A 19716-nucleotide genomic window follows, 5' to 3' on the forward strand; every position below is an offset into this window, starting at 1 on the left:
AGAAAGGACAAAATACCATGTGATTTCACACCTAGTGGAATTTTAAGAAACAAGATAAATGGTGATGAGCACCCAGGTATGTATGCGAATTGATGGTCACTGGTATTGTAATCCTGAAGACTATATACTGTCAGTTAAACAAATGGAATTAAAGAAACTTTCAAAAAAGCTAGCAATAAAATTTCAGTCAGATGTCATCATCGTGGTTTTGGTTCATATTTGATTCATATTCCTTCTTTCAACAATTTTAAATAGAATTCCTATTTATTCTTGTCATATATATTAAATTTTAAAGGTTTACTTGATAAACAAATTGTGAAAATATGTTAAAGCATGTAATTGATAAGTTTTGATATATGATGAGGACCTGTGAAGCCATCACGGTAGTCAAAAAATACATGAAATCAAATACATGAATTGAGTTGTTTAAAAGTCAAGCTGAATCCTTACTAGAATTGCATTGAATTTATGGAAAAACTTGGAGAGAATTAACATCTTTATCATCTTAAGTTCTCATCCAAGAGCATGGAAGCTTTCTAATTAAAGTTTAATTTATATTTTTAAATATAATTCACTATAGGAGACATTTTAAACTTATTTAAATTGTATACTTTAAGCTTGATATTTAGATATTTAATAGGGTGCTTTCATAGTGGTCCTATACATTGCTTTTAATTATATGTTATTTTTTATTCTTTGGGAGAAATGTTAATGATTGTGTAGGGTGAATTCAAATAGCATATTGTAATTTATTTGCATAAAAAATACTGAAATCACTTGTGTACTAATTTCATATGTATTTTAATAAATAGGTTAATAATCTTTATAATAGCTTTATTTTCTTACATGTGTGTGTAGACTATATACATATTATATATTATATATAATATGGTATATATTACTTATTTGTTTTTCTTTGTTATGTCCCTGATATTTGAAGGGAATGTTTTTGGTTTTGTTCCTTTTTAAGCTTGCACGTATTTCATCATGAGGACATACGACAGAGGGCAAGAGACATAGGCAGAGGGAGAAGCAGGGCCCCATAGGACCCTATGTGGGACTCCATCCTGGGACTCTAGGATCACAACCTGAGCCAAAGCAGATGCTTAACCGGAGCCACCCAGGCTTCCCCATTTCTGTTTCTTAATTGCATTTTTAATATAATGCCTTTACAATATTTTATACTAATAGCTATCATACTTTAATTTTAAATACTTTTTCTAAAGATTTTTCTTTTAAAATTTTGTTGATTTTTATCTCTACTATTCTTTTCATTTATAGTCTTTTGAAAAATAATATCAATAGTACTTCCAAATAAAATGTAAGGTGATATTGCTATTTTGATTGCTGTTCGTATTTCATTGACATCTGTCTTAATCTTTATTATTCTCATTTTTGTCTTGAGCATGCCTCTCATGCTTTTTGTCCAAAATTCACAAATTGAGTACTTCATCTATTTTGTGTTTTCTAATTGCCATTTTTAATACTTCCAAAAATTTTGATAAGCAACAGTAATTTTCTTTCAGTTCTAAATATATCATTCCATGATGATTATCTTTAAACTAAGAAGTTGTGTAATAACAATAGTACATTTAGTTTCTAGGACTTACATTTGTTTCATTATTTGGATTGATTTTTATTTTATTGGATTTTATTTTTTTTTAAGGAATTTATTTTATATTTGAGAGAGAGTGAGGGGGTTGGGTGGGTTAGAGGGAGAAAAGGAAAATCGCACGGCAGATCCTCGTGAGTGGGGAGCTCCATGCAGGGTTGATCTCAGAACCCTGAGATTCATAAACCTGAGCCCAAAATCAAAATAAGTGGGTGGTCTTAACTGAGCCATCCAGGTGCCCTATTTTTATTGAATTTTCACAATGGACCAATTATTCATTTAAGCTATAGGACATTGATTGAAGTTGGTTTCTGCAAATATTACTTGCTAATATGTTCATGTTCTTTTGACTCTTCTGTCATTTGGTTTTACATATTTTAAAAATTAATATTCATACTTGATCTTTCAGAAGTATTAAAAGTTTCCATTTCTAGTTGAATTTTATTTGTCAAATATAAAAGCTGTGCTCTGTGTTCTGTTTTTTGCTCATGTTCATACTAGCTTTTTTTTTTAATTTTAAAAAATTTCATCCATTTTTATCCATTGTTGGTAAGTGTGTGGGAATCATGTCACCCATTGCTGTCAAATAGCATTTCTGATAGGTGATTGCTTCTTAATGCCATATTTAACTGTGTCCTTGCACTCTTCCTAGGAATGGTATTTTAATCTAGAGTGTTGGTTATAGTCAAGTTAATTTTGTTTAGGCAAGAACATTTTCATGTTATATTGCATATTATTATGAGGAGATAGTATCTCATTTTATCTATTAGTGAGTCTAAGATTGATATGTACTTTAGGTGGTGCTTTTGCTTCATTTGGTTTATTTTTATTATTATTATTATTTATTTATTGATTTATTTATTTATTATTTATTTTATCTTTAGTTCTTCCTCCAGGAGTGTTTTTTGTTATATGGCCTCCCCTCCAGCAACACTTCTGAGGCCTTGAATGCTGTAAAAAATATTTCTATTGCAATACACAGTTATATCACAATTATAGGATACAGTTTTACAGGATTGTATATTCAAATGTCATTTATTTTTATTCATTGAAGACATTGTTTTTGTGTTAGATTAGGAATGTTGGGAAAGCCTATGTTATTATAATTTTTGTTAACGTGGTAATCTGAATTTTCTTTCTGAAAGATTTTAGAATTCTTTGCCTCTCTTAATTTCTTAAATTTCACTGTAACATGTCTTGCTATACACCTTTATTTTCTATTCTATTTGGCATTTTTGAGCACTTTTAATTTATATCTTCATCTTGATCTGATCTGGACAGCTCTTTTCATTTTCTTCAACATTTCTTAATCTTTCTTTCCTTTCCACTGAAATCTTCTATTATTGTATGATGATATTTCTCCTTGTCATGATTCTTAGCTGCTGTTCTATCTGTTCTTTTTATTTCTAATTTATATCTTTGGAACAGTATTATAACTGTTCTTTCAGTTATGTGTTTAATTTTTCCTTTGCCTCCATCATCCCTATATATCCTCCTTTCCCAATTTTGGACTTATTTCATTTATTATAAAATTAATGTCTCTCTATAATTCTATATAGAATGTGTATATATACGCACACAAACATTCCCGCTATATTGTGTCACTATAATTATATATGTTTCCCTTGGCATCTCTTCCACTGCTTTGGCGCTTATATATGCTTGTTTGCGGCTTATTTTATGAATGATATGTTCATTTCAGAAGTCTAAGTATTTTGATCTAGAAACTCATGTTCCCCCAAGTTTTAGCTACCCTATCTCTGGTTAGAGTAGTGAAGAGGAGCTAGATCTCAGGCCCCGTTTTTTTCCCCTATTGGTAATGTTAAGAAAGACCGTGAGAGACTGTGGTTAGATAATTTTAGATATCCAAGATTACTGTTGACCAAACACAGTTTACAACCACTACATCACATAACTGTTAATTAGATAATCCCACTTAAACTTTTTTGAAACGAGTGTCACTAGAAAAAAGACTGCTTTAGTTTGTAATTCTCAAAATTTAAATATTCAGAAAGGAGCAGGGTCTAGACACAATTGATGTCTATACTGTTTTCATCAGCTACTTCTCCAGAAAAGCCTTAGCATGTTGTATTATACATCTTGTTCTTATTATATGAAACTGTGGCTGCCTATTACATTGTTATATTGGACTAGTGGCAAAGACATGCTTTTCCAGAGCAGAAATTTAATCTCCCTCCACTATATCCTCCTGATAATCCTATCACCAAACATCCCTAGCTGTTGTTAGTACATACATCTCCTTTTATGCCATTTCAAAGAACCTTAGTCTACAAATACTTCCCACAGTTACTTTTAGTCCCCTGGGTTCATGCTGAGCTATCTTTTCTATAGTTTCTGGACAGCAAAATATAGTGAAAAGGCCATCAGTTGGTGTGCCAGATCACATTCACCAGGATGTGAGTACCACCTAAATTTAATTTCAGGATTCTCTCCTTATCAGTCTCCTTGTAGATTCAGTTTTTGTGTGGTTATGCATATGGGAGAGATAATTTTAAACTATTATTAAAATGGTTTCTAAAAACTATTAGCAATCCTTACTTTAAATGTCAGTTGTAGCTATATTGAATTCAGGAAACAGCTGTCTTTTTGAACCATAAACTACATTATTCTAAGTAAATGTGTATACCACATGTGTCTATAAAACTTATACTAACTTGTGAATACAAGCAAATAATATAACTGAATTATGCACTAATAATAGATTTTGAATTTTTATTTTAAAAAAAAATCCACTTGTGAGGAGCTAATCTGGCCAAATCATTCCCTAAGAAATCAGACATTGATTCTTGTAAAATATCTGATGAAATGGGGGAAGGAAAACAGTGTGTCTTCAAATACAATCAAGCTTTGAATAGCAGGCTTGAATTGCATGGGTTAACGTTTACATGGATTTTACAGTACAGTACTGTAAATGTATAGTTTCTTCCTTATGATTTCTAATTCTTAGCTTTACTTTATTAAAGAATATAGTATATAACATATGTACCAACATATGGTGTGTGACTGTATATATATTGATAAGGCTTTAGTCAACAGTGGTTCTTTAGTAGTTTAAATTATTGGGAAATTAAAAGTATATGAAAATTTAAACCTCCAACCCCCCTGTGTTATTCAAAGAGCAATTGATATCTAGTTAGTGTTTAATCTCAAACTATCATCTATATATCCAAAGTTATTTTTTCTTGTAGCTTTTTTTCTTTTTAATAAACCACATGTGATTGAAGTGATAGTATAATAAAAGTTAAAAATGATGGAACCCAATATATTTCGTTTATGGCCTTTATATACTATATATATTTATTATATTATTTTAAAAATTTATTCCAGGGCAGCCTGGGTGGCTCAGCAGTTTAGCGCTGCCTTCAGCCCAGGGCATGATCCAGGAGACCCCCGATCGAGTCCCACGTTGGTCTCCCTGCATGGAGCCTGCTCTCCCTCTGCCTGTTGGCTCTGCCTCTTTTCTCTCTGTGTCTCTCATGAATAAATAAATTAAATCTTAAAAAAAAAATTATTCCAGTTGATATAGTAATGGAACTTGATCTTAAATGGTAATTCACCATCTTACACAAATTAAACAAGAAGGAAGGAAATACATACTTTACAAGTACCACTACAGGTTCACAGTTCATTCCAAGCCAAAACCATTATTTATCATTTCTGTACTACTTACATTCTTTCATCTTATCTAGATATTAAAATAATAACTATTCAACTTTCACAATATTATTAGTGAGTTTCATACAAGAGACAAAGATTCCTATTAAATGTAGGGGTCAAAGCAAGCAATAAAAAATTAGACCAATTTTGTTCATTTGTTTTCTGACTTTTTCTATCCTAAACATGATAATTAGGAATGTGTGATCAAAGAGTGATCAAATAAAAAAAAAAAAAAAAAAAAAAAAAAAAAAAAAAAAAAAAAGGTGATCAAATAGCTGATTTATACAAAAAGTGGCAAAAACATGAACATTTAAAATGTTTTAAATGATGTAATCATGTATTACAAAAATCAGATTGATGTGTTGAATCGTTGTCATTAGAAAACCATGGCTTACCCATGTAACAGTGAAACTCAACGTGAACTAACTTACAGTATAGGGGAATCTGTTAATATGTATCAGACAGTAGCCTATAAAATGAAGTATATCAAAACAAACATGCAAGGAGGTTTTTGAATATTAATACCTGATATATGTTGACCTTCATGTTATTATTTCCTATTGCTCAGTGCCATACCAATTCCAAGAGATAAAGTTTAGAAATATAGAGAAGGCAAATAGTAAGGTGGAGTACTCTTGCTCTATTCAAACAAACTTGACAAGGCCAAATACAGCATGTTTATATTCGGTGCTTTATGTGTTTAATATATAGTAATATATATTATATACGTAAATATCTAAAAGTTATTAATCAAAATTAAATACATGCATCATGTATTTTATAACTAGTCTAACTCCGAAGATCATGCTCTTAAATACCAAAGTATGCTAAAGATAGTAATGTTCAATGAGAATGAACTTCATTAATTGTAAGCACCAGGCAAGGTGAGAAAACTTATTGATTTATGTGTTTTTCCTTCAGAATTTGGTTTGTGTCATCATTTTATAGTTTCTGAATCCTAGTTCTTCTTTGATATCAGCTAATGCATGCATTATATGTTTATGTACATCTGTGGTATGGGAGCCGAAAAATACATTAATTTTGTATCCACATTGTTAGATAATCAGCAAGCTTCTAATAAAGAACTATTTGCAATTTCTTGTCTTGTGATTCAGTGGTTTGCAGTTTGTTCAGATTAAGGGGGTTCCAGGATGCAGAACTTTCAATTTTTAATGTTAAAACCAGGAAGAGAAAGTCTCAGGAAAAACTATGATGAATTGGTTCATTTTTGCTTTGGTTTGCATTACCTAGAGCAAGTTGTACTTACCTATCCTAGTCTTCCTCCACACACATTTAATAGTTTTGCTTGTTTATTTGTTTTTAAGTTTTGAAATAACTAATATATCCTTTAATATGTATAGAGATGATATTGCACTAATATCTGGAAACCTTTATATATAAATTTCTTCTTGTTAAAAATTTGAAAAAAATAAAATAAAAAAATAAAAATTTGCACTAAAAGTATTTTAAATTTAGAGCACTCATAAATGCTCTATGTAGGATTCAGTAATAGGGATTTTGTTATAAGAGACTTTAAGAAATAACCTGAAACTTTTCAGACGACCACTGTAACCCTTTTCCCATAGAGAGAAACTATTCCATAAGCTTTGTATATATCCCAATTTCCATTTAAGGGTTCATAAATTTCAAGTGACACTCTCTCCAGAGTGGCAAATTGCACTACCTCATTGCTTTCTGGCATTCAACTGGAGAGCCATAATCTTGCACTTTGATGGCCTCAATGCTGAATGGCCTCGTGTAATAATAATAATAATAATAATACTAATATTATAAAATGTATAGGAGGGTGTGTTTTCAAGAATCACGGGTGAAATAATGGACTAAAATTCCTCCTACCAATAACAGCACTTACGCTTGAAGTAAACGAGCTCTTTCAGGTATGGGGAATGGATCTTTATAATGTTTAATTTAAAATCATTAGTGATGATAGGCTCTCAATCTTAACAAAGCTCATGGTATTGCATAAGAAATTGCTTATTTTGATAAGATCATCTATGCACACTGCACAGCTGAAGAGAACATTCAAAACCCTAATGATTAGAACTACATATATCGTGTGACTTATGTGCTGTGTGTATGATAACCTGCATGTACTCTCTTATAAACTAGTATGTTATGTAGGCTTGTGGTGACCCGGATTGCATTCTCAATTTTTTCTATAGGGTGCTTGTATTACTTTAAAAAAAATCAGTGCTGTGGAACACATATGGTCATAATCATGTGTATTCCACCCCCGCCCCACTCCTCAGACATAAACATATATTATATAAAATTTTCACAGACAAGGCTCTCCTACAGATTCTTAGGAGACCTCCATCTGCAAGTATGTCATAAAGGGGACGGTAAAAATTCAAAACAAAGTTACAAAATCTGGATTACAATTCAATGTCAGAAAGCCAATTTAGAAGCACTATTATACAGCTACTAGTGTATAAAAAGCATAAAGGACTCAAGAGACTTCATGACTGCAGAATTTAGATCCAATCAGGCAGAAATTAAAAATCAATTGAATGAGATGCATCCAAACTAGAAGTCCTAATGAGGGTTAACAAGGTTGGAAGAATGAGTGAGGACATAGAAGACAAGATGATGGCAAAGAGGGAAACTGGGGAAAAAAAGAGACAAACAATTAAAAGACCATGAAGATAGATTAAGGGAAATAAACGACAGACTGAGGAAGAAAAACCTACGTTTAATTGGGGTTCCCTAGGGCGCCGAAAGGGACAGAGGGCCAGAATATGTATTTGAACAAATCTAGCTGAAAACTTCCTAATCTGTGAAGGGAAGCAGGCATTCAGATCCAGGAAATAGAGACATCCCCCTCTAAAATCAATAAAAATACGTTCAACACCTCGACATTTAATAGTGAAGCTTGCAAATTCCAAAGATAAAGAGAAGATCCTTAAAGCAGCAAGAGACAAGAAATCCCTGACTTTTATGCAGAGGAGTATTAGGGTAACAGCAGACCTCTCCACAGCGACCTCTGGCAGGCCAGAAAGGGCTGGAAGGATATATTCAGGGTCCTAAATGAGAAGAACACGCAGCCAAGAATACTCTATCCAGCAAGGCTCTCATTCAAAATGGAAGGAGAGATAAAGAGCTTCCAAGACAGGCAGGAACTGAAAGAATATGTGACCTCCAAACAGCTCTGCAAGAAATTTTAAGGGGCATTCTTAAAATTCCCCTTTAGGAAGAAGTTCAGTGGACAATCCACAAAAACAAGGACTGAATAGATATCATGATGACACTAAACTCATATCTTTCAATAGTAACTCTGAACGTGAATGGGCTTTAATGACCCCAACAAAAGGCGCAGGGTTTGAGACTGGGTAAAAAAGCAGGACCCATCTATTTGCTGTCTACAAGAGACTCATTTTAGACAGAAGGACACCTACAGCCTGAAAATAAAAGGTTTGGAGAACCATTTACCATTCGAATGGTCCTCGAAAGAAAGCAGGGGTAGCCATCCTTATATCAGATAAACTAAAATTTACCCCGAAGACTGTAGTGAGAGATGAAGAGGGACACTATCTCATACTTAAAGGATCTATCCAACAAGAGGACTTAACAATCCTGAATATATATGCCCTGAATGTGGGAGCTGCCAAATATTTAAACCAATTAATAACCAAAGTGAAGAAATACTTAGATAATAATACAATTATACTTGGTGACTTCAATCTAGCTCTTTCTATACTCGATAGGTCTTCTAAGCACATCTCCAAAGAAAGGAGAGCTTTAAATGATACACTGGACCAGATGGATTTTACAGATATCTACAGAACTTTACATCCAAACTCAACTGAATACACATTCTTCTCAAGTGCACATGGAACTTCTCCAGAATAGACCACATACTGGGTCACAAATCGGGTCTGAACCGATACCAAAAGATTGGGATCATCCCCTGCATATTCTCAGATCATAATGCCTTGAAATTAGAAGTAAATCACAAAAGAAGTTTGGAAGGACCTCAAACACGTGGAGGGTTAAGGACCATCCTGCTAGAAGATGAAAGGGTCAACCAGAAAATTAAGGAAGAATTAAAAAGATTCATGGAAACTAATGAGAATGAAGACACAACCATTCAAAATCTTTGGGAAACAGCCAAAGCAGTCCTAAGGGGGAAATACATCGCCATACAAGCATCCATCCAAAAACGGGAAAGAACTCAAATACAAACTAACCTTACACATAAAGGAGCTAGAGAAAAAGCAGCAAATAGATCCTACACCCAGCAGAAGAAGAGAGTTAATAAAGATTCAAGCAGAACTCAATGAAATTGAGACCAGAAGAACTGTGGAACAGATCAACAAAACCAGGAGTTGGTTCTTTGAAAGAATTAATAAGATAGATAAACCATTAGCCAGCCTTATTAAAAAGAAGAGAGAGAAGACTCAAATTAATAAAATCAGGAATGAGAAAGGAGAGATCACTACCAACACCAAGGAAATACAAACGATTTGCAAAACATATTATGAACAGCTATATGCCAATAAATTAGACAATCTAGAAGAAATGGATGCATTCCTGGAAAACCACAAACTACCAAAACTGGAACAGGAAGAAAAGAAAACCTGAACAGACCAATAACCAGGGAGGAAATTGAAGCAGTCATCAAAAACCTCCCAAGACACAAAAGTCCAGGGCCAGATGGCTTCCCAGGGGAATTCTATCAAACATTTAAAGAAGAAACCATACCTATTCTACTAAAGCTGTTTGGAAAGATAGAAAGAGATGGAGTACTTCCAAATTTGTTCTATGAGGCCTGCATCACCTTAATTCCAAAACCAGACAAAGACCCCACCAAAAAGGAGAATTATAGACCAATATCCTTGATGAACATGGATGCAAAAATTCTCAACAAGATACTAGCCAATAGGATCCAACAGTACATTAAGAAAATTATTCACCATGACCAATATGATTTATCCCCGGGACGCAAGGCTGGTTCAACACTCGTAAAGCAATCAATGTGATTCATCACATCAGCAAGAGTAAAACCAAGAACCATATGATCCTCTCATTAGATGCAGAGAAAGCATTTCGCAAAATACAGCATCCATTCCTGATCAAAACTCTTCAGAGTGTAGGGATAGAGGGAACATTCCTCAACATCTTAAAAGCCATCTACGAAAAGCCCACAGCAAATATCATTCTCAATGGGGAAGCACTGGGAGCCTTTCCCCTAAGATCAGGAACAAGACAGGGATGTCCACTCTCTCCACTGATATTCAACATAGTACTGGAAGTCCTAGCCTCAGCAATCAGACAACAAAAAGACATTAAAGGCATTCACATTGGCAAAGAAGAAGTCAAACTCTGTCTTTGCAGATGACATGATACTCTACATAGAGAACCCAAAAGACTCCACCCCAAGATTGCTAGAACTCATACAGCAATTCGGTAGCTGTGGCAGGATACAAAATCAATGCCCAGAAATCAGTGGCATTTCTATACACTAACAATGAGACTGAAGAAAGAGAAATTAAGGAGTCAATCCCATTTACAATTGCACCCAAAAGCATAAGATACCTAGGAATAAACCTAACCAAAGAGGTAAAGGATCTATATCCTAAAAACTATAGAACACTTCTGAAAGAAATTGAGGAAGACACAAAGAGATGGAAAAATATTCATGCTCATGGATTGGCAGAATTAATATTGTGAAAATGTCAATGTTACCCAGGGCATTTTACACGTTTAATGCAATCCCTATCAAAATACCATGGACTTTCTTCAGAGGGTATTATGCTGAGTGAAGTAAGTCAGTCGGAGAAGGACAAACATTATATGTTCTCATTCATTTGGGGAATATAAATAATAGTGAAAGGGAATATAAGGGAAGGGAGAAGAAATGTGTGGGAAATATCAGAAAGGGAGACAGAACGTAAAGACTGCTAACTCTGGGAAACGAACTAGGGGTGGTAGAAGGGGAGGAGGGCGGGGGGTGGGAGTGAATGGGTGACGGGCACTGGGGGTTATTCTGTATGTTAATAAATTGAACACCAATAAAAAATTAAAAAAAATATTTTAAGATTTGTGTGGAATCAGAAAAGACCCCGAATAGCCAGGGGAATTTTAAAAAAGAAAACCATATCCGGGGGCATCACAATGCCAGATTTCAGGTTGTACTACAAAGCTGTGGTCATCAAGACAGTGTGGTACTGGCACAAAAACAGACACATAGATCAATGGAACAGAACAGAGAACCCAGAAGTGGACCCTGAACTTTATGGTCAACTAATATTCCATAAAGGAGGAAAGACTATCCACTGGAAGAAAGACAGTCTCTTCAATAAATGGTGCTGGGAAAATTGGACATACACATGCAGAAGAATGAAACTAGACCACTCTCTTGCACCATACACAAAGATAAACTCAAAATGGATGAAAGATCTAAATGTGAGACAAGATTCCATCAAAATCCTAGAGGAAAACACAGGTAACACCCCTTTTGAACTCGGCCACAGTAACTTCTTGCAAGATACATCCACGAAGGCAAAAGAAACAAAAGCAAAAATGAACTATTGGGACTTCATCAAGATAAGAAGCTTCTGCACAGCAAAGGATACAGTCAACAAAACTAAAAGACAACCTACCAAATGGGAGAAGATATTTGCAAATGACGTATCAGATAAAGGGCTAGTTTCCAAGATCTATAAAGAACTTAGTAAACTCAACAGCAAAGAAACAAACGATCCAATCATGAAATGGGCAAGAGACAAGAACAGAAATCTCACAGAGGAAGACATAGACATGGCCAACATGCACATGAGAAAATGCTCTGCATCACTTGCCATCAGGGAAATACAAATCAAAACCACAATGAGATACCACCTCACACCAGTGAGAATGGGGAAAATTAACAAGGCAGGAAACCACAAATGTTGGAGAGGATGCGGAGAAAAGGGAACCCTCTTACACTGTAGGTGGGAATGTGACCTGGTGCAGCCACTCTGGAAAACTGTGTGGAGGTTCCTCAAAGAGTTAAAAATAGACCTGCCCTATGACCCAGCGATTGCACTGTTGAGGATTTACCCCAAAGATAAAGATGCAATGAAATGCCGGGACACCTGTACCCCGATGTTTCTAGCAGCAATGTCCACAATAGCCAAACTGTGGAAGGAGCCTCGGTGTCCATCGAAAGATGAATGGATAAAGAAGATATGGTCTATGTATACAATGGAATATTACTCAGCCATTAGAAATGACAAAGAACCACCATTTTCTTCAACATGGATGGAACTGGAGGGTATTATGCTGAGTGAAGTAAGTCAATCGGAGAAGGAAAAACATATGTTCTCATTCATTTGGGGAATATAAATAATAGTGAAAGGGAATAGAAGGGAAGGAAGAAGAAATGTGTGGGAAATATCAGAAAGGGAGACAGAACATGAAGACTCCTAACTCTGGGAAATGAACTAGGGGTGGTGGAAGGGGAGGAGGGTAGGGGGTGGGGGTGAATGGGTGACGGGCACTGAGGGTGGCACTTGACGGGATGAGCACTGGGTGTTATTCTGTATGTTGGTAAATTGGACACCAATAAAAATAAATTTATTTAAAAAAAAGAAAAAAAGTATTGGCACAAGAAATAAGTGAGAAAGCCTAACAATAATATAATTATGAAATGATGTTGAAGAGATAAACTTGGGCAGACAGTTAAGGAAAATGTGAAATATTTTAGAAGTAGGAAAGCAATATTTAGGGATAACTGGTTATGTTCAAAATGATGATAGAGAGGGGTCTCAAGTGACAAGTTTTATTATTTGGATGACATTCATAAAATATGAATCTAAGGATAATGAAATGATTTTATTTTTGTTTATAGTTTGGGACATGAGGGTAAGGAATATGATTTTCTAAGTTTTTAACATATTGTCTTTGGAATCTTGATGGACAATTTAGAGATAGCCAGAAGATAATAATAACATCTAAGGATTAAGACAGATTCCTGAACAAAACAAATGAAGTCTTGGAGATCATAATCAGAAATATGATCATTTCAGGCATCCCGGGTGCCCCAGCGGTTTAGCGCCTGCCTTCAGCCCAAGGCTGATCCTGGAGACCTGGGATTGAGTCCCACTTCAGGCTCCCTGCATGGAGTCTGCTTCTCCTTCTGCCTGTGTCTCTGCCTCTCTCTCTCTCTGTGTGACTATCATAAATGAATAAAAATTAAAAAAAAATTCTTATGAATAAATAAATAAAATCTTAAAAAAAAAGAAATATGATCATTTAAAGCAACAGTTTACCAAAGGCGTGATTTAGAATGATAGGATCAGTGAAGAGAATGCCAGGAATAGACAAGTAGGAATAAATTTGTAAAAAGGAAACTGCGTAGAAAAAAATGAAGGAAAAAGAATCCTATAGGGATGAACATCAAAAAAGCAATGGGAGAAAGGGTGCTTTCAAGAAAGAAAATTTGTCAACAGCATGAAATCTATGGAGATGAAAGTAAGCTAAACTAATATTATAAATAGTCTGTTTTATTGTATTAGAAAGTTTCAGATTGTAGCCAATAAAGACAAATTTGGTGAACAAAATATAAAATAAAATAAAATAAAATAAAATAAAATAAAATAAAATAGTCAAAGGAAATATTTCCTAAATATCATATGAGCATACTTTCCAGTGTGACTCTTCTGGTTTACACTTATATCTGTATACTTATTTTTAACCATTCTGTTATTCTCAGCCTCATCCCTTTTTGGATAATAAAGTATATGATCAACTCACTTAAAGACAATGAGTTCTCTTATATGCTATTTGTGAACTTTCTGAAGTCTGCTGTTTTTTTTGTTTTTGTTTTTGTTTTTTTTTTTTTGAAGCCCATCTTAAAACCATACATTTCCTTGGATTATACAATAATGTAAGACATTCTATATTATGTTAAATGCTATGTAAGGTACTCATCTGCCTTAGTTAATTTACATCCTTACATTTTAAAAAAATGTATTGAGGTATATTTGACAAAATGTTACATTACTTTCAGGTGCACAAAATAATGATTCAACCTTTGTTTACATTATGAAATGGTCACCATAATAAGTCTAGTCGCAGTCTGTCACCTGACAGTTAACACAATTTTATTACCCCTTCACCCATTTTGCCTTCCCACCACCCCCAACTTCTCTCCTGTCTGGCAAATACCAATATATCTATGCGTCTGCGTTTGGTTTGGTTTGGTTTTTAGATTCCACATACAAGTGAAATCATGCGGTATTTGTCTGACTTATTTCATTTAAGCATATCTTCAGGGTTGATCCAAAGGGCAAGATTTTTTATGGCTGCATATATATACCATATCTTCTTTATCCATTTATCCATTGATAGACACTTAGGTTGTTTTCATGTCTTAGTTATAGTAAATAATACTGCAATAAACTTAGGAGTACATACATCTTTTCATGTTTTATTACTTTTATGGAAGTATAATTAACATACAGTTTATATTAGTTTTAGATATACAATATAATAATTTAGTAACTCTAAATTTAGTAATTATATAATTTAGTAACTCTATATATTACTCAGTATCATCATGATGAGTGTACTCTTAATACTCTTTATCTATTTCACTCCTCCCACCACCTCCTTTCTGGCAATCTCCAGTTTGTTCTCTCCATATGAGTCTTTTTTATCTTTGTCTCTTTTTTTTCTTTGATTGTTCATTTGTTTTGTGTGTTAAATCCTATGTATGAATGAAATTATGTTGTGTTTGTCTTTCTCTTTTTATTTCACTTAGCGTCATATGCTCTAGGTTCATCCATGTTGTTGCAAGTGGCAAAATCTCATTTTTTTATGGCTAAGCAAGATGCCATTATATATATACACACACCATATCTTCTTTATCCATTTATGTATTGTTGGAAACTTGGGTTGCTTCGATATCTTGAATATTGCAAACAATGCTGCAGTAAACATAGGAATGCATGTATCTTTTCAAATTAGTGCTTGCATTTTCTTTGAGTAAATACTCAGTAGTGGAATTACTGGATCATATGCTTTTTATATTTTTAATATTTTGAGGAACCTCCATACTGTTTTCCATAGTGACTGTAGCAGTTTACATTCCCACCACCAGTGTAAAAGGATTCCTCTTTTTTCATTACCTCACCAGCACTTGTTTTTTCTTTCTTTTTGATAATAGCCCTTCTTATATGTGTGAGGTGATATCCCATTGTGGTTTTTATTTTCATAGCCCTGATGGTTGCTGATGTTGAGCATCTTATGTGTCTATTGGCCATATATATATCTTCTCTGGAAGAATATTTGTTCTGGTTTTCTGCTTATTTTTTAAATTGAATTATTTGTATATTTTTGTTACTGAGTTGTATGAGTTCTTTATATGTTGTGGATGGATATTAACTTCTTACTAGATATATGATTTACAAAAATGTTTTAGTTAATAGGTTGCCTTTTTTATTTTGTTGATAGTTTCCTTTGCTGTATGGAAGCTTTTTAGTTTGAAGTAGTCCCATTTGTTTTATTTTCTTTTGTTTCTGTGGCCTTTCGAGTCCGGTTTAAGGGGAAAAAATTGCTAAGACAAATGTCGAGTTGCTTACCACCTTTGTTTTCTTTTAGGAATTTTATGGTTTCAAGTCTAACATTCAAGTCTTTAATCCATTTTGAGTTAATTTTTTTATATTGTACAAGATGGTGGTCCAGTTTCATTCTTTTGCATATACCTATCCCAGTTCCATTCATTGAAGAGACTGTTCTAGTTGTATATTCTTGCCTCCTTTGTTGTAAGTGAAATGACCATATATGCATTGGTTTATTTCTGGGCTATTTTGTTCCTTTATATTTTTATATTTTGTTTGTTTTTTTTCTCCCCATCACTGGAGTAACATTACGTTCATTCAGCTTTCTTTATCCTTTCATTATTTAATTTTTATTCTCTGGACTTTCTTCAGTATTCATTCTTAAAATGTGATGACCAGAAGTGCTTGCAGTATTCAAGGTGCAGGTGCATTAAGGTTTTCTACAAGAGTAGAATAATATGGACTTTTTTGGGTTTGCTTTTGCTTTTATATTTGCTGACTTCCAAGAGCTGTCCTGAGAGTGTTAAGTATTGTGTTGACTCCACCCTCTGCTGTAGCACATTGCCTTGATCTTCCCAGGAATGAAGCTCCAGCTTCCCACATTGATACTCAATATATTGGCTTAAGGGTGCCCCCAGATGTCCTCCGCTGCTGTTAAAAATTGGCAGTTCAGATATCCCTTTTGTCTTTGCCTGAATAAAGCCTGCTCTGACGCCTTGAGTGTGAATGAATGAAGATGTCATATTTCCTATGAAAACCACTACCTTTGTCCTGGACATTAGTATTTTAGAACCTGACAATTTCTATTGTTCACAAAATGTTGATTTTTTTTTTCAGAGAGAAAGGAAATATGTTTCTGAAAACATGGATTAAAACTTCTTTTATTTCATCTATACAAATTAAATAAATCTTTCAGCTCCTGCCTGCAAAAAACTAGATGTTTTATATTTTATTCATTAAGCTACACTTTTTCAAAGCATTATATTATTAAGACAAAGAAATTGAAAAAAAAAGTTGTTTTCATAATTGATATTTACTATTTTACTTCTTAGGCAAAACTTCTTATAGTTTGAAGCTATATTATGAATACTCTGTATTCAAGTTCTGTTTAAGGAATAACATTTTACAGGCTGAACTTGCTAAGGAGAAGGACAATGTGGAGTCATTTTATTTAAAAGATAGGGAAAAAAATCCATTCTGTGTGCCTTTAGTTACTAAGATAGTTTCCCACCCAACTTTAAGAAAATGATTTGTACAAGCAACCGAGAATAAAGACAGTAACATTTATCTCTCTTATGAAGATTTTCATAAGCTAAGCAAGTCTCTTCAGGAATAGTTGCTTTTCATTTTAAATCTCATAGAGGGCATGGAAACTATCTCTTAGGTAAATACAGAGAAAAAATAAATATTAATAAATGAAAATATTGTCTCTAGATGATAAAGTTGACTGTCTACTCATAGAAATATATAAAATTATAACCAGAAAAATGTTTATTAATGATCATCTTTTTGTTTATATTTTTTGTAGTTTAGGATCGGTAGACACCATAAGAGGGGATTTTGAAACAAGGGGTTCTGAAATTCTTAAGGTATAAACCCACTTTTGATACTATTTACAGAAGAATTGAGCAGGTTTTTTTCTATCTTACCTATTTTTGATCTATCTTATATATTGAGGTTATTTTATTTTTTCCAGTTTTGTTATTTTTTCATTTTGACACACGTTTTAAAAATTATGTAATTAGTTCTATGCCATTATGCTATCTTTGAAAAAGTAATTTTAATTACTTTAAAATTTAAGTAATTTAATTTCTCTTAAAATGCTTTTCACTTAAAATGCTTAAAATGAGGAATTTCATGTTGAGATTAGATATGTACCAACACTTACTTTTAATATTAAAAGGTTTTATGAAAGTTTTTAAATATTCGATTCTTTGAGCCAAATAGAATTTATTTTTCTATGTCTGTCAGACAAGAAATTTAAAGGACTTTGTTTCTAAATACCTTATAAAGTCTGCTAGCACTAGCTATATTTATCATTCATCTTTTCTGCAAAGATATGTCGTGGCATCTTCTACAACTATAAAATTCTTATATATACTAGCTCTGTTCCTGGGATGTCTATTCTATTTAGTGAATATTGCTGTTTCTGCTTTGCAGATACCAGCATTTTAATTATTGCACTATCATTTATTTTATAATAAATTAATTTATTATATAGTAATTATTTCTAATTATAGTTATGCCTCTATTACTCTTACTTAGAAATTTCACTGTTTATTACATTCTATGACCAGCAAGATGAAATTGTCTTTTGTTTGCCTTTTTTTAATTAATATTTTGCCCTATTTAGATGGTTTTGGAAAGCATCATTAGAAAAGATATATCAGTTAAATTAAGTTAGGTTATGCTGAAATAGCCACAAAAACAAACAAACAAACAAAAAAACAAAATCTTCATGAGTGTTTTAAATTAAAAAGGGTTTATATCTAACCCATATTCCATGTCCTTTGCAGATTAGTGGGATGAGTTGGAGAAATGTTTTTCTCATAGTGATTAGCAAGAGTCTGTGCTGCCAAAGACACCATCCTGATGTTTGCATCCACAAGAGTTAACACAAGAGAGACCTACTGACTTTTCCATTCTCTCTTAATTCTTCTATCCAGGAGAGACATACATTCTTTTGATGATGTTTCATAGAAGATGAATCACATTATCACACCTACCTTCAAAGAGACAGTGGAGTATAACTCTGCTGTGTCTGAACAGGAGGAAATCTGAATTATTTCCTGAAGAGTTTGTCCTTCTGGTCACCAAAGGTTCAGTCTGTTCTTCAAATGTAAGACATTTGACATGTTAACTTTTCAACTATACTCACCTTCAAGAAACTACACAGCTTCAAGTTGAAAGTCTAGGTCTGGATGTTTATGTAGGTTTCTTCATCAGCAGGTGATGTCAACAAGTGATCTACAATAACTGAAAATGTGTTTTCTCTTCACTCAGAAATTTATGATACAAAAACAAACTGTTATATTTTTATCCATCCAATATACAATTAATACAATGGTGGAATAAGGACAGGCTACCAGTATATGTACTTCGATTCAGAAATAATTAATGGTTATAATGTAAAAGACTCAGGAGCCATATGTATGTTTTTGTATGTGTGTATACACTCAACAATCAAATATGTATATTTATTCCTAGCAGACATTATGTCACATGCCAACATAATTGTCCAACTATGTAATTGAGTGACCAACTTCAAATTCTAGAAGAAGTGAAACAATTTGAGCTACAGACTTTGACAAAATTATTTATGCTGTTAAGGACACAACTTTTACTTCTTTGATTATTTTTCAGATTTTTCTTTCTTGATAGGAATTGTATGCAATTAGGGAGTTAGTTTAAAGAGTAATCCCTTTTCAATATTAGAAATATTGATATTAGAGAAGAGATGTGTGTCATATGCTTTCCCTCCCTCTCATTTTCTCCCTATTTCTCCCATGTTCCTACAATTTATGCTGTTAATTTTATTTGCTATCGATCATCTCCTAATTATCCTGGACATAGTACATTTGATATAATACTATGTCAGTCATATAAAAGCTAATAGAAACCTAAATATGGTTTAGAACAAATTTAAGTTTATTTTCTGTTACACAACATTTTAAGAATATATGATATTCACTGCATGAAAATAAAATATGCAGGGAGATTTTATTTTTTATTTTTTTAATTTTTTATTTATTTATGATAGGCACACAGCGAGAGAGAGAGAGGCAGAGACACAGGCAGAGGGAGAAGCAGGCTCCATGCACCGGGAGCCCGACGTGGGATTCGATCCCGAGTCTCCAGGAT

The sequence above is a fragment of the Canis lupus genome, chromosome 31, assembly GCF_011100685.1.
Source record: "Canis lupus familiaris isolate Mischka breed German Shepherd chromosome 31, alternate assembly UU_Cfam_GSD_1.0, whole genome shotgun sequence".
In the NCBI taxonomy this organism is placed as follows: domain Eukaryota; kingdom Metazoa; phylum Chordata; class Mammalia; order Carnivora; family Canidae; genus Canis; species Canis lupus.